We start from the raw sequence: 14,011 nt of genomic DNA, 5'->3' as shown, positions 1-14,011 counted from the left end.
AACTTGGAAGAAACTTTTATTGATTTCTTCTCAGCAGTTTAAAGAACCGAGGCGGTACAATCAGACAGTGATGTGTCACATGGCATGAAAACATGACGTAATGCCATGACAATCTCGGGCAACTATACAGCTTTGATCTCCACTTCAGATGCCATGAAACCGACACACTTCTTTAGCTCTTTGAGGGTGTTAATTGCTGATGAAAACAAGGCCAATTACTTAGTTCATTGACAAAATAATTACCGATAATTGTTAATGTTTTTCTTTTCACTTTTAACACGGGTGGGTTGATGATGATTATTGATTTTTGAATCCAAAGCAATGTAGAACATGGGATACAAGAAAAATATATCAACAGCTGCATACTGATAAAAGGAAGCAAGACTCCTGTTTGTTCCATATTTAATGTTCAGTCTGGCAAAATTTTGTTCGGTCCGACAAACTTTCAGGCAGTGCCGGACCAAATGTCCGGCATTTTTGGCAACTTTCGCAATGTCAGGGGTAGTCCAACTAATTTGATGCGATCCTAGGAAATATATAGAGATAATTTTTTCATACGGGCAATATCCCCACTCGCGTCAAACACTCGAAAGACCAAAATAGTTGAAGCAATGCTGCCAAGCTTTACATGCTATAGGTTTAAATGCCGATTATTTCACAAATTGGCCATAAATTCAAATAAAACTTACATGTATCGAAAGGGGATTCAATTTCTCATTGATTTATGTAAAAATTATCAAATAATATCCAAAATTACGAATTTTCAGGTGATTAAAACCTATGTATGTACTGTACACGATTAACGTTTACCAGTCCTGTCTACATGCCAGTATGCGCAAGCGATAAAACCAATAACTTTACATGACAGTGTACTGTGATTTATCTTCCATTATTTTGGTCCTTCAAAGTTTTGACGTTTAGATTGCCAGTCACAAATATAAAACAATCTGAACGTCGAATTATTTTGACTAGGGGGGATGGGGGGATTTTTTTCCTAGGATGTCTTTGGTGCATTCTGGAGCACTCTCAGACTGTGTTACTGTGAGATCATTTAAATTCACTGGCATGAAATTTCGCGCAAACGTGAAAAAGGACTGTTTCGCGCGGGCTTAAATTTGCGCATTTTCAATTTTAGAAAGGGAAAAATATAATAAAAAAATAATAATAGCACGGTCTTTAATTCGCGCATCGGTCCTAGCGCGAAATACGCGAAAATGCGTCCTACGCGAATAAAAATGATTTCACAGTATATCACAGTAAAAATAGTTGTTTTTCAAAAATCCTTAATAGTGTTTAGAATTATTTTCTGACCAATGGCATTGCAGTACTTTTCGAATTTTCGGAAATTTATTTTAGTAAATCAGCATTAACATGCAGTCGTTTATTAGATCATGTTAGTCATGTGTATAGAAGGGACAAGAGGTGTGTTATTGATTTTATTCGCTCTGACGTCATCTGGAAACAAAAATAATTTCAAACACTAAGTAGGTTAGTGTTTATTAATGTGCATTTACAAAACTTAATCAGCCTCGCGGCTGTGTGGCTCGTAGCTGATTAAATTTTATGAATACACATTAATAAACACTAACCTGTATTTAATTTCTTAATACCCAATGTATGGACATTTAAGGGAATGTTTTGCCCCTTTTTAAAAAAAGAATATTGAAAAAATCCCTGATATTACCTTCCTATTTCCCCTAGTTGTATTTTATCTAAAATTTTAGAACACATTGTAGCATCTAAAATCTCTTCTCATTTTACTAAATGTAACTTTCGTTATAATCTACAACATGACTAAAGGGGATGTTGCTCTGATTTAGTTCTTTTAAGACTTCAAATTTCCAGTTTGTTAGTTTACAAGTGACACTGCAGTTTGTCTTGCTTTTAAAAGCTGCAAGACTACCACAGGCAACAAGAAGACTTGAATCTAAAACATGAGGAGAAAAGTTGATGGAATTCAACCTCAGTGAATGTAAATTAGAATACTTGACTTGACTCTTTCTGGCTTTACTAAACATTTAAAAAAACAAAAAAAACTGCCTCTATATGGCAGTCTGATCTACGGATCACGGGTTGTGAGTTAGAACATAGAGTGAGGCATATGTTCTTGACAATATGAGAAAGACATTGTATCTTAAATCATTTGTCCTCTACCTCAGTTTCATATAGGTAATTGGCAGTTTCTTGTAGAGAACATGTTTGTACTGGTACAGAATCCAGGAACACTGGGTAGGTTAACTGCCTACCTGTACACAACTGAAATATTTTTGAAAAACAGCATTTAACCCAAAACAATAAAGCAAACAAATCTTTTGCAGTGCAATGTGTGAAGTAACAGTAAAGCAGCTACTGACTATCAAGTTGAAAAATGCAGATGCAGTTCTAAATTGTTCAACATGGTGTATGTGGGACACATAGTGGATAGGAAGCATGTCATGGTGTATGTGGGACACATAGTGGATAGGAAGCATGTCACGGTGTATGTGGGACACATAGTGGATAGGAAGCATGTCATGGTGTATGTGGGACACATAGTGGATAGGAAGTATGTCACGGTGTATGTGGGACACATAGTGGATGGGAAGCATGTCACGGTGAATGTGGGAAACATAGCGGATAGGAAGCATGTCACGGTGTATGTGGGACACATAGCGGATAGGAAGCATGTCACGGTGTATGTGGGACACATAGTGGATAGGAAGCATGTGACAAGTAAGAAGATCATTTACATTTAGTACTATTTTCCTCTTATCCAGCTGCACTCTCTAGAGTTATAGAAAAGCTGAATATAGTTCTTCTAAAAATGAAACAAATTTTACAATGGAAGGGAGGTAACGCAATTTAAAAAATGAACACTAAAAGACTGTATACCAGTAAAAGAAATTGTTCTTTGTTTCATATAAAATCCAGCTACAAAAGATCAATTTTGATATAGTTTTTAGATATTCACTCTGTCTTAGACATGTTTTCCACAAGTATCCATACATTTGCTTAAAGGGAAAAATGAAAAGAGAAAAGGTGTTGAATAGTATCAGTGAAATGCAAGTCAGCTGAAGTCGGGTACCATTGTATTGCAGTATTTCAGAAAGCAGTCTGCAAATAAACACCCACTTTCGTTTTCAAATAAACAACCTGAAAACATCGAAAATAAACATAAAAAATGTCTTTCTTTATAAACAAGAGGACCATGATGGTCCTGAATCGCTCACCCTCTTCCCACATGACCCATTTTGAGTATGATGTCGTTTTTTTTTTATTATTTGACATATGACCTATTTTTTGAGCTCATGTGACCCAGTTTTTAACATGACCAAAATTAAACAAGATAAAAATCTGACCAATTTTCATGAAACCATTTTAAAAATATGGTCTCTAGAGAGGTCACAAAGGTTTTTCTATTATTTGGGCCATGACCTAGTTTCGAAGGTACGTGACCCTGTTTTGAACTTTACCTAAATATCATCAAGGTGAACATTCCACAATTTTCATGAGATCTCATGAAAAAAGGCCTCTAGAGAGGTCACAAGGTTTTTCTACTTTATACCTACTGCCTAGTTTTTTTGACCACGCGTGACCCAGTTTCGAAACTGGGCCTAGATATCATCAAGGTAAAAACTCAGATCAATTTTCATGAAGATCCATTGAAAAATATGGCCTCTAGAGAGGTCAAAAGATTTAATAATTTTGACCACTGACCTAGTTTTTGACCGCAGTTTGACCCAGTTTCAAGCTTGACCTAGATATCATCAGATGAACATTCAGCCAACTTCCATACAGATCCCATGAAAAGTATGGCCTCTAGAGATGTCACAAGGTTTTTAATTATTTGAAACCAAATGACCTAGTTTTTAACGGGGACCCTGACCCATTTCAAACTTGACCTAGATATCATCAAGATGAACATTCTGACCAATTTTCATAAAGACCATTCAAGGTATGGCCTCTAGAGAGGTCACAAGGTTTTTTCTCTTTCAAGACCTACTGACCTAGTTTTTGATTGCAGTTGAACCATTTTCAAACTTGACCTATATATCATCAAGAAAACTTCAGACCAACTTTCATACAGATCCCATGAAAAAAAATGGCCTCTAGAGAGGTCACAACATTTTTTCATTATTTGACCTACTGACCTACTTTTTGATGGCACGTGACCCACTTTCTAACTTGACCTAGATATCATCAAGAAGAACATTCTGACTAATTTTTATGAAGATCCGTTCAAAAGTATGGCCTCTAGAGAGGTCACAAGGTTTTTCTAATTTTAGACCTACTGACCTAGTTTTTGATCGTACTTGACCCACTTTCGAACTTGACCTAGATATCATCAAGATGAACATTCAGACCAACTTTCATACAGATCCCTTGAAAAATTTGGCCTTTAGAGAGGTCACAAGGTTTTTCTATTATTTGACCTACTGACCTAGTTTTTGAAGGCACGTGACCCAGTTTCGAACTTGGCCTAGAAATCATCAAGGTGAACGTTCTGACCAATTTTCATGAAGATCTTTTGAAATATTTGGCCTCTAGAGAGGTCGCAAGGTTTTTCTATTTTTAGACCTACTGACCTAGTTTTTGATGGCACGTGACCCAGTTTCGAACTTGACCTAGATATCATCAAGATGAACATTCTGACCAACTTTCATAAAGATCCCACAAAAAATGTGACCTCTAGAGTGGTCACAAGCAAAAGTTTACGGACGCACGGACGGACGACGGACGCTGCGTGATCACAAAAGCTCACCTTGTCACTATGTGACAGGTGAGCTAAAAATACATTCCACAAGTGAAATAATGCCCGTTTGGCTTACTAGTACCTAAACTGCTAAATTTTGCGAAAAAAAGAAAAAATTAGGATCTATTTAAATTAGGGACTTTTTTGTCTGAATCACTGCTATATAACCAAAAAACCTTTGCTTGATTTTATTGTTGTATATGTGCATCTGATATGTCTATGCACTTTATATTTCTTTTTGTAGTGTGAAGTAACAGTAACACAGAATGGCTGGAGACCATTAACTTCAGAACTGAAGAGATGCAGGTCTTTGTTCTAAATGGTAAATGATGGAACCATGGCAAAGTTTTGGATATATAAGGTAGATCATTGATACATGTTACCATGTAACCATAAGAGGTTTGCATTTACTGGCAAGTAGCATGTGTCAACAGAATTGCACCAAGAACACTAACTTTTGCAGCCTGTCTTGATAATACACATAGTTTGTTTTTAGACTCCTTTCCACATGCTACAAACCTTTGTGTTTTCTGATGCAAGAAGGCTGTTTAATTCTACCAGTACTTGAGTGACCATTGTCATATAACCTTACATTTATTGAAGGTACCTTTGAAATTTAAGTATATAATATCAGATATAGTGGTTATTATAATTTTACAAACAGGTTTGCTAATGTCTGTCCAACTGAAATAGATAATTTTCATTAATTTGTGCAAGAACTTTTTGAATGTGCATATATAGAACTTCTCTGGATTTACAAAATGTTTATGAGAAATGCCTCTCATGTAGGTGTGAAGTTACAGAAAAGCAAAATAGCTACAGACCATGAACTTAAGAAATGAAGAGATGCATGTCATTATTCAGCATGGTGTATATGGAAACATTGTGGATTGCAGAAATGAAATGATTTAGTTAGTAAACACACCATAAATTTGTATTTGTGACATATTACAATCAGAATTCGGTCAATTAAATGAAATTGTAGTGAACACTTCCAATGTCAATGATCTTGTGTCTGAGTTCACTAGAATCACGTCCGACATTGTTCAGAAACATGCCCCTCTAAAGGAAAGAACTATTCTCTGTAGACCGACAGTCCCTTGGTACTCTGGATACCTAAAACAGCTGAAACAATACAAACGATCAATAGAAAAAATCTTTATGAATGACAAATCTGACCTTTCAAAGAAAGTGTATAGTGGTGTAAGAAATGTATATAGCGCTGAGCTTTCTAGGGCCAAGGATGAGTATTACCAGAACAAGATTGGAGAAGCAGAAGGAAACATCAAAAAGCTGTATGCCGTAACATCCGATTTACTGGGAAGGTCGAAAGACAATCCGCTCCCATTACACACAAGTGCAGTATCTTTGGCAAATGACTTTCTACGATACTTTGCTGATAAAATAATCAAGTTGAGAAATGATCTTGACAAGATATCAACTGAAACACCCAATGGTAATTCTTCCTACTCAAATCCACCTGTGACTATGAATACATTTACTGCGTTCAAACCACTTTCCGAATATGCATCAAAATCTACAACTTGTGAACTTGATGTGATACCAACTAAGAAATTAAAGGAGCATTTTTCACAACTTGTTCCCGTTGTGACAGAAATTGTAAATCGATCACTGCTATCTGGTGTGTTCCCTGATGAATGGAAAAGTGCTGTGATAAAACCTTTGTTGAAGAAGAAAGGTCTCCCACTTGAACTGCAAAACTATCGCCCAGTGTCAAATTTAACATTCCTCTCCAAAATTCTTGAAAAAGCTGCACTAAATCAAATCAACAAGCATATTGAAGCTAACAATCTCCTCCCAGCTTACCAAAGTGCCTATAGAACATATCATGGGGTTGAAACAGCAATGGTCAAAATGTATAATGATCTTTTGGAAACCATAGATGAAAATCAAATAACAATCGTGGTCATGATTGACTTGAGTGCAGCGTTCGATACCATCGATATCCCGATACTGATTCAAATCCTTCAAGATGACTTTGGTATACATAGCACTCCCTTGAAATGGATAGAATCTTATCTCACGAACAGAGCAATGAAAGTTTTAGTCGAACAGTCAGCATCTGACACGGAGCCACTAAGGTTTGGTGTCCCGCAGGGTTCTTGTGCCGGACCTGTGATCTTTACCCTGTATATATCGGCTCTTAACCGAGTGGTGCAGAAATATCCAGCTGATCTCTATGGATACGCGGACGACCACAAGATTGCGTTAAAAAATTTCCCAAAGCGGGAATTCTCAAAATGAGACAACTGTTCTCAACAACTCGACAGTTGTCTAAATGAAATCATAAAGGGGATGGCAACCTTTCAAACTGAAAAGAATCAGTCTAAAACCTGAAATTATTTGTATGGAACAAGACAACAGTTAGCAAAGTTGGACATCACAAGTGTAAACGTTGGTGGGTGTGACGTAAATGCGTCGATCACGTCAGAGATCTAGGTGTAACAAAGCCCAAATACACTCAATTTTGGGACCTCACATTCAGAAAAAGGTCAGATAGCTCATGTACAGTTACGAAACCTTAGGGCTATCGGAAACATCTCACACAGAAGTCAACTGAATCATTAGTGCATGGATTGGTTCTTTCTCACATTGACTTCTGCAACAGTTTATTTACAGAAATTTCCAGCCTACCAATCAATAAACTACAGCGAGCCCAAAATCATGCCGCTAGAGTAGTCAAGAATGCTTCCTATGAAAACCAAGTACCGAACTTCTGAAAGAATTACACTGGCTTCCAGTTAAGGCTAGAGTAATGTTCAAAGTTTTAGTAATAGTTTTTCCGTGTCATAAATGGTACAGCTCCAGTATATCTGAGGGAAATGTTTGTACCTACTCGACAACGATACAGACTTCGCTCACAAAGTGACACTAACTTAACATCCCTAGACGGCGAACAAAACTAGCAGACAGATCTATGGCAGCGTTGGCCCCAAAAAGGTGGAACGATCTCCCCTAGCTATCTGAAAAACATTCAGTCGGGAAGCCAGCTTTAGATCAAAACTGAAAACACATTTATTAGGCAGTTTTATAAAACAATGAGGGTGTCTTGTTAAAATACAAAATATTCAGAAGTGGTGTAAAATAGTATTTTATATGTCCAAATCTTTAAATCTAAGTTCTAGAATCCTGTTCATATTTTGTATGTATATATGTTAAATGTGTGTTATGTAATTGTAAAGCGCAATAGAATATTTTATAATTTTTGCGCTATATAAATGCCATGTATTTGTATTTGTATTTTGTATTTAGAATTATTGTCCTGTACTTCCAGCTGCTTTTCTAAAGCTTAAAACATACAATAAGATTTTTTTTTTAACTTTACAGTTCAAGGGAGGTAACTCAATTAAAAAACAATAACATTTGCTTAGTTTTATTTTGGTAATTAAATTACAGGGTTTGTTTTTACAAAAATGTTCACTATTCTAAAACATTTAAAAACAAATCAAGGGTTTAAGTTAAATTTGTCGGGTATATACTACAACCAGCATGTTTTAAATCTTTGATACCCAGATTGATTCATACAAAAATTTTCTGTTCTGTACTTTCTATCATTGTTCCTTAACTCTTACCATGCTGGACACAAATTTATTATGCCTTTGCGATCAGTGTAGTCATGATCAGCCTACACCATCTGTGCAGTCTGATCAAGATCTGCACTGTTCGCCAGTCAGTCAGTTCCCTTTTTTGTAAACGCCCTTAAACAGTTAAAGGTACTGTCCAAATTGAAAGATGGACACATGGTGCATTATAGAAATTTAGCAGGTAGAAAATGAGGTTTTTTGAATTTTTAAGGCCCAAATTTTATTAGGTAAAATTTCTTGTTTTGGGCTAAACCTTTTTCTTACAGACATAGATTCACTTCCAAATAACATTGCATGAAATCTCATAATAGGAAACTCAGACCCCAGTTATCTCATCTGATTTTGGGGAAAAAAAAGTTGAGTTTTAAAATTGTCATCATTTTGCCTGCTAAGTTTTATGTTTAGGTCAGCTTTTCTCTTAAACTATTAAGCTATTGCTTTAAAACTTGCAAGACTTGTTCACCATCAATAGCGACTCTGTGCAACAAGAAAAATAACTCCATCCTGCTTTTGCAAGGGAAATTGGGGGCCCCTTTTGGACTTGGAAAATATCATTTAAAAAAACGCACGGGTAGAACAATTTTCTATTAACAAGACAAAAATATCAGATGAGCATCTGCACCCACAAGGCGGTGCTCTTGTTTAAGTTACATGTTAGGGGCTCAGCTAGGGATTATCATTAAGTTGTAAAATAAAATTCTCATAATTTATTATCTGCAAACTTATATTTCTTTGTATTTTCTAAACACTTTATAAACTGTCTCTTCTTTTGTAGTGTGGAAGTAACAGTAAAACTAATGGCTAAAGACTGTTAATTTGAATTGAAGAGATGCAGGCTTTGTTCTATATGGGTTTGATGTGTGAGGAACATGGAGGAATTTTGGATTTCTTGGCAGTCATAGAATATCTAATAAGTAACCAGATATTTGTATGCAAGTAGTTCTGCACGTTTGAAAAACAGGAAGTGATGGCGTAACATCATTTACTGGAAAACGTAGAATAAAGCCAGATTGGGATACGGAAAAAAAAAATAATTTTATGAATTAATCGAAACCCGTAAGTAAATTTATTACAATGGCACTGTTTCTAATTTCTATAGTCGAAATATAATATTAAAACATAAGACATGATAAAAAATCAAAATAATGTCTTAAAATTAGCGTGAAATGTCCGCTTCACTTTATTTTCGTCAAATATCTCAAATTAAGCACACGGACCTATACATTTTACGTCACCAAATTTTAGGCCATGTGATTATTTACAACGTGAGAATTTTTTTTTCAAAATCTCTTTTAGAAAAATTTCTATTTTGCGAAAATGTTATGAAAGTTAAGATTTTCCCATAGACTCACATTATGAAATATTGCCTGAGGTCGAAATTTTTCAAGTCAGTCTTTGCAAAAAACCAAGCACATGACCTATCTTTTTATTTGCTGATTTTTTTGGGTAATTCTGAAGTTTGGGAAAAAACACAGTTTAATCAAAATTCTGCATTGTAGAAAAAAATTTGATCCAAACGTGCGACTACCTTAAGATTAATTTTCCACTAATAAATTGCAGAATAGCTGAACAGATACAATTAGTTTTAAAAAAGCAGCAAAATGTCTTTTTTTTTATAAAACAAACTTACAATTGGAAGGGAGCTAACACAATTAAAAAAACAACTCTAAAATGCCCTTGTTTTCACAGAAATTGTCACCTTCAGACTTATCAGTTTTATAGTTTTGGATTGAGTATGAACTACATACAGTAGTTGTTTTTTTTTAGAATTGATGGATGCTTCAATAATTACTATAAATGCAACTTTATATTTTCATACCATTTAACCACTACCATACCATATATTTTTTTACAGGACTATAGGACAGAGATGTGTGTATCAGTCTGTCAGGCTATCACTTGTCCAGCTGACAAATTTGCAATGGATACGTAGATTCTCAAATAACTTGGCATAACTTTTCACAGTTACAAAGACAGATTGCAAAAGATTTTAGGTAATTTTTCTTCGTTGGTTTAAAGTCTTTTCAGTTAACATGGTGAGCTTTTAGGATCATTGGTTATCTGTCGTCCATCTATCATCCAAAATTTCTCCATCTCCTCCTAAACCATGATGACAGTTTCAACCAAACTTCATAGGTTTGTTCTTATTTCAGATTTCTTAAAATCTAGACTATCATAGCAGAATTCTAGTTGCCATGGTAACCAAAAGGAAAAACTTTATAACCTTCTCCTCAGAAACTGCTGACTCAAACTTGAAATACTATACCAGAAATGTTCCTTGGGTGACCTTTACCAAAGTCCTTCAAGTGAATCAAGTCATTCTGTTTTGTTAAAAAACATAGCCGCCAGAGGGCAGGGCTATTTTTCCTAATATGGCTATATGGAAAACTTTTAAGTATCTTTCTAAAACTGCTTGTCAAGTTTTAAAATAATTTCACAGCAATTTTCCTTACGTTACCCTTTCCCAGATTTCTTTCAATCATTTTTTTAGCTCACCTGTCACAAAGTGACAAGGTGAGCTTTTGTGATCGCGCGGTGTCCGTCGTCCGTGCGTGCGTGCGTGCGTGCGTCAGTCCGTAAACTTTTGCTTGTGACCGCTCTAGAGGTCACATTTTTCATGGGATCTTTATGAAAGTTATTCAGAATGTTCATCTTGATGATATCTAGGTCAAGTTCTAAAATGGGTCACGTGCCATCAAAAGCTAGGTCAGTAGGTCTAAAAATAGAAAAACCTTGTGACCTCTCTAGAGGCCATATATTTCACAAGATCTTCATGAAAATTGGTCAGAACGTTCACCTTGATGATATCTAGGTCAAGTTCGAAACTGGGTCACGTGCCATCAAAAACTAGGTCAGTAGGTCAAATAATAGAAAAACCTTGTGACCTCTCTAGACGCCATATTTTTCATGAGATCTGTATGAAAGTTGGTCTGAATGTTCATCTTGATAATATCTAGGTCAAGTTCGAAACTGGGTCACGTGCATTCAAAAACTAGGTCAGTAGGTCTAAAAATAGAAAAACCTTGTGACCTCTCTAGAGGCCATATATTTCATGAGATCTTCATGAAAATTGGTCAGAATGTTCACCTTGATGATATCTAGGTCAAGTTCGAAAGTGGGTCACGTGTCCTCAAAAACTAGGTCAGTAGGTCTTGAAATAGAAAAACCTTGTGACCTCTCTAGAGGCCATATTTTTCATGGGATCTGTATGAAAGTTGGTCTGAATGTTCATCTTGATGATATCTAGGTCAAGTTCGAAACTGGGTCATGTGCGGTCAAAAACTAGGTCAGTAGGTCTAAAAATAGAAAAACCTTGTGACCTCTCTAGAGGCCATATATTTCATGAGATCTTCATGAAAATTGGTCAGAATGTTCACCTTGATGATATCTAGGTCAAGTTCGAAACTGGGGCACGTGCGGTTAAAAACTAGGTTAGTAGGTCAAATAATAGAAAAACCTTGTCAAGTTCGAAAGTGGGTCACGTGCCATCAAAAACTAGGTCAGTAGGTCAAATAATAGAAAAACCTTGTGACCTCTCTAAAGGCCATATTTTTCATGGGATCTGTATGAAAGTTGGTCTGAATGTTCATCTTGATGATGTCTAGGTCAAGTTCGAAACAGGGTCATGTGCGGTCAAAAACTAGGTCAGTAGGTCTAAAAATAGAAAAACCTTGTGACCTCTCTAGAGGCCATACTTGTGAATGGATCTCCATAAAAATTGGTCAGAATGTTCATCTTGATGATTTCTAGGTCAAGTTCGAAAGTTGGTCACATGCCTTCAAAAAGTAGGTCAGTAGGTCAAATAATGAAAAAACATTGTGACCTCTCTAGAGGCCATATTTTTCATGGGATCTGTATGAAAGTTGGTCTGAATGTTTATCTTGATGATATATAGGTCAGGTTTGAAATTGGGTCAACTGCGGTCAAAAACAAGGTCAGTAGGTCTAAAATTAGAAAAATCTTTTGACCTGTCTAGAGGCCATATTTTTCAATGGATCTTCATGAAAATTGATCTGAATGTTCACCTTGATGATATCTAGGTCAATTTCGAAACTGGGTCACGTGCGGTCAAAAACTAGGCCAGTAGGTATATAAATAGAAAAACCTTGTGACCTCTCTAGAGGCCATATTTTTCATGAGATCTTCATGAAAATTAGTGAGAATGTTCACCTTGATATCTAGGTAAAGTTCAAAACAGGGTCACGTACCTTTGAAAACTAAGTCAATAGGTCAAATAATAGAAAAACCTTGTGACCTCTCTGGAGACCATATTTTTCAATGGATCTTCATGAAAATTGGTCAGAATTTTTATCTTGATAATATCTAGGTCAGGTTCAAAACTGGGTCACATGAACTCAAAAACTAGGTCACTATGTCAAATAATAGAAAAAACAACGTCATACTCAAAACTGGGTCATGTGGGAAGAGGTGAGCGATTCAGGACCATCATGGTCCTCTTGTTTTATTAAAAACCATGGGGGCCAGGCTAGTTTTTCCAGTATGGCTATAAGGAAAACTTTGAAAATCTTCTTTGAAATGTCTGGCTGGAATTGAAACTAATTTTAAAGCAATGTTTTTTTGATGGCCCTCTACCAAAGTCCTTCAAATCATTCTGTTTCTTTAAAATTCATGGTTGGCAGGAGGTGGGGCTAGTTTCTCGTAAAGGCTATATATAAGTTTTGAAATGTTTAACTCTCATACCACTTGACTGATTTCTAAATAATATGACAGCAATGGTTCTTGGGCGACACTCTTCTAAATTCCTTCAAGGTATGTTGTTTGTCTGGGGTCTTAGCTAGTTTTCTCTATATGGCTTCTTTAAATATCTTCTCCCAGACTTCTGGCTTGATTTCAAAATAATTTTGCAGCAATGTTCCTTGGGTGAATTTGTACCAAATTCCTTCAAGCCATGTTGTTTGTCAAAAGAAATATGGCTGGCAGGGGTAATGGCTAGCTTTCTCTATATGGCTATATGGAAACTTAAAAAATCTTCTCCTCTTAAAGTACTTGTTTGATTTCAAAATAATTTCATTGCAATTTTCTGTTGATGATCCTGTATCTAATCCCTTCAATAGAGAAAAAAACATTTGAACAAATGCTTTTAAAGACCTGCTGAATGTTTTTTCATCAAACTACTTCTTTACCATCATTGTAATATCCTCTCTCAAACAGATTTCTACTAACTTTTAAGTTTATCAGTAGCATCTTTGTATGGTCCTACCTCAGATTTGTTCAGATAGGCGCACTTGAACCTGTTTTCTGTTTTTCTTAACTAAACATGTTTGTTACCTTTCATGGATCAGTGTGTCATACATATATTCAAGGTCATAGTAAAGGTCAGGTGAGCAACTTAGGGCCATTATGGCTGTCTTGTTTTGTGTAATTTCCCCTTAATAGCTGCAGATCAGTAATTCTTCCATCACTTGTTTCACTTGGTTCAGTGCTGCTATCAGTCTCAGAAATAACAAAATTGAAAACAAGGAAAGCAGCTGTTCGAACATTAAATGTTTTAACACAGCATCACATCACACACTTAGAAACAACTGCTACAACGTACAATTCTGATATGACACTGAGATATGTTATCAGGTCCTGCCAGTAGAGCTTTGTAACCCTTTGAAATGCTCCCAGCTTAACAGCTTATAAAATGTTATATATAATTGATGTAAACTTT

The 14,011-nt window shown here is 35.8% G+C and overlaps 1 long non-coding RNA gene across 1 annotated transcript; it reads left to right on the top strand.

Moving 5' to 3' along the window:
- Positions 1-2,326: 2,326 nt before the first annotated feature.
- Positions 2,327-5,643, top strand: LOC123556257 (uncharacterized). Its single transcript, XR_008369088.1, has 3 exons — positions 2,327-2,712; positions 4,977-5,093; positions 5,522-5,643. It is a non-coding gene; the product is annotated as an uncharacterized LOC123556257 (long non-coding RNA).
- Positions 5,644-14,011: the final 8,368 nt, after the last annotated feature.

Source organism: Mercenaria mercenaria, unplaced genomic scaffold, assembly GCF_021730395.1.
Source record: "Mercenaria mercenaria strain notata unplaced genomic scaffold, MADL_Memer_1 contig_2841, whole genome shotgun sequence".
Taxonomy (NCBI): Eukaryota; Metazoa; Mollusca; class Bivalvia; order Venerida; family Veneridae; genus Mercenaria; species Mercenaria mercenaria.
The sequence above is the reverse complement of the archived record's forward strand: the minus strand, read 5'-3'. Positions and strand labels throughout refer to the sequence as shown.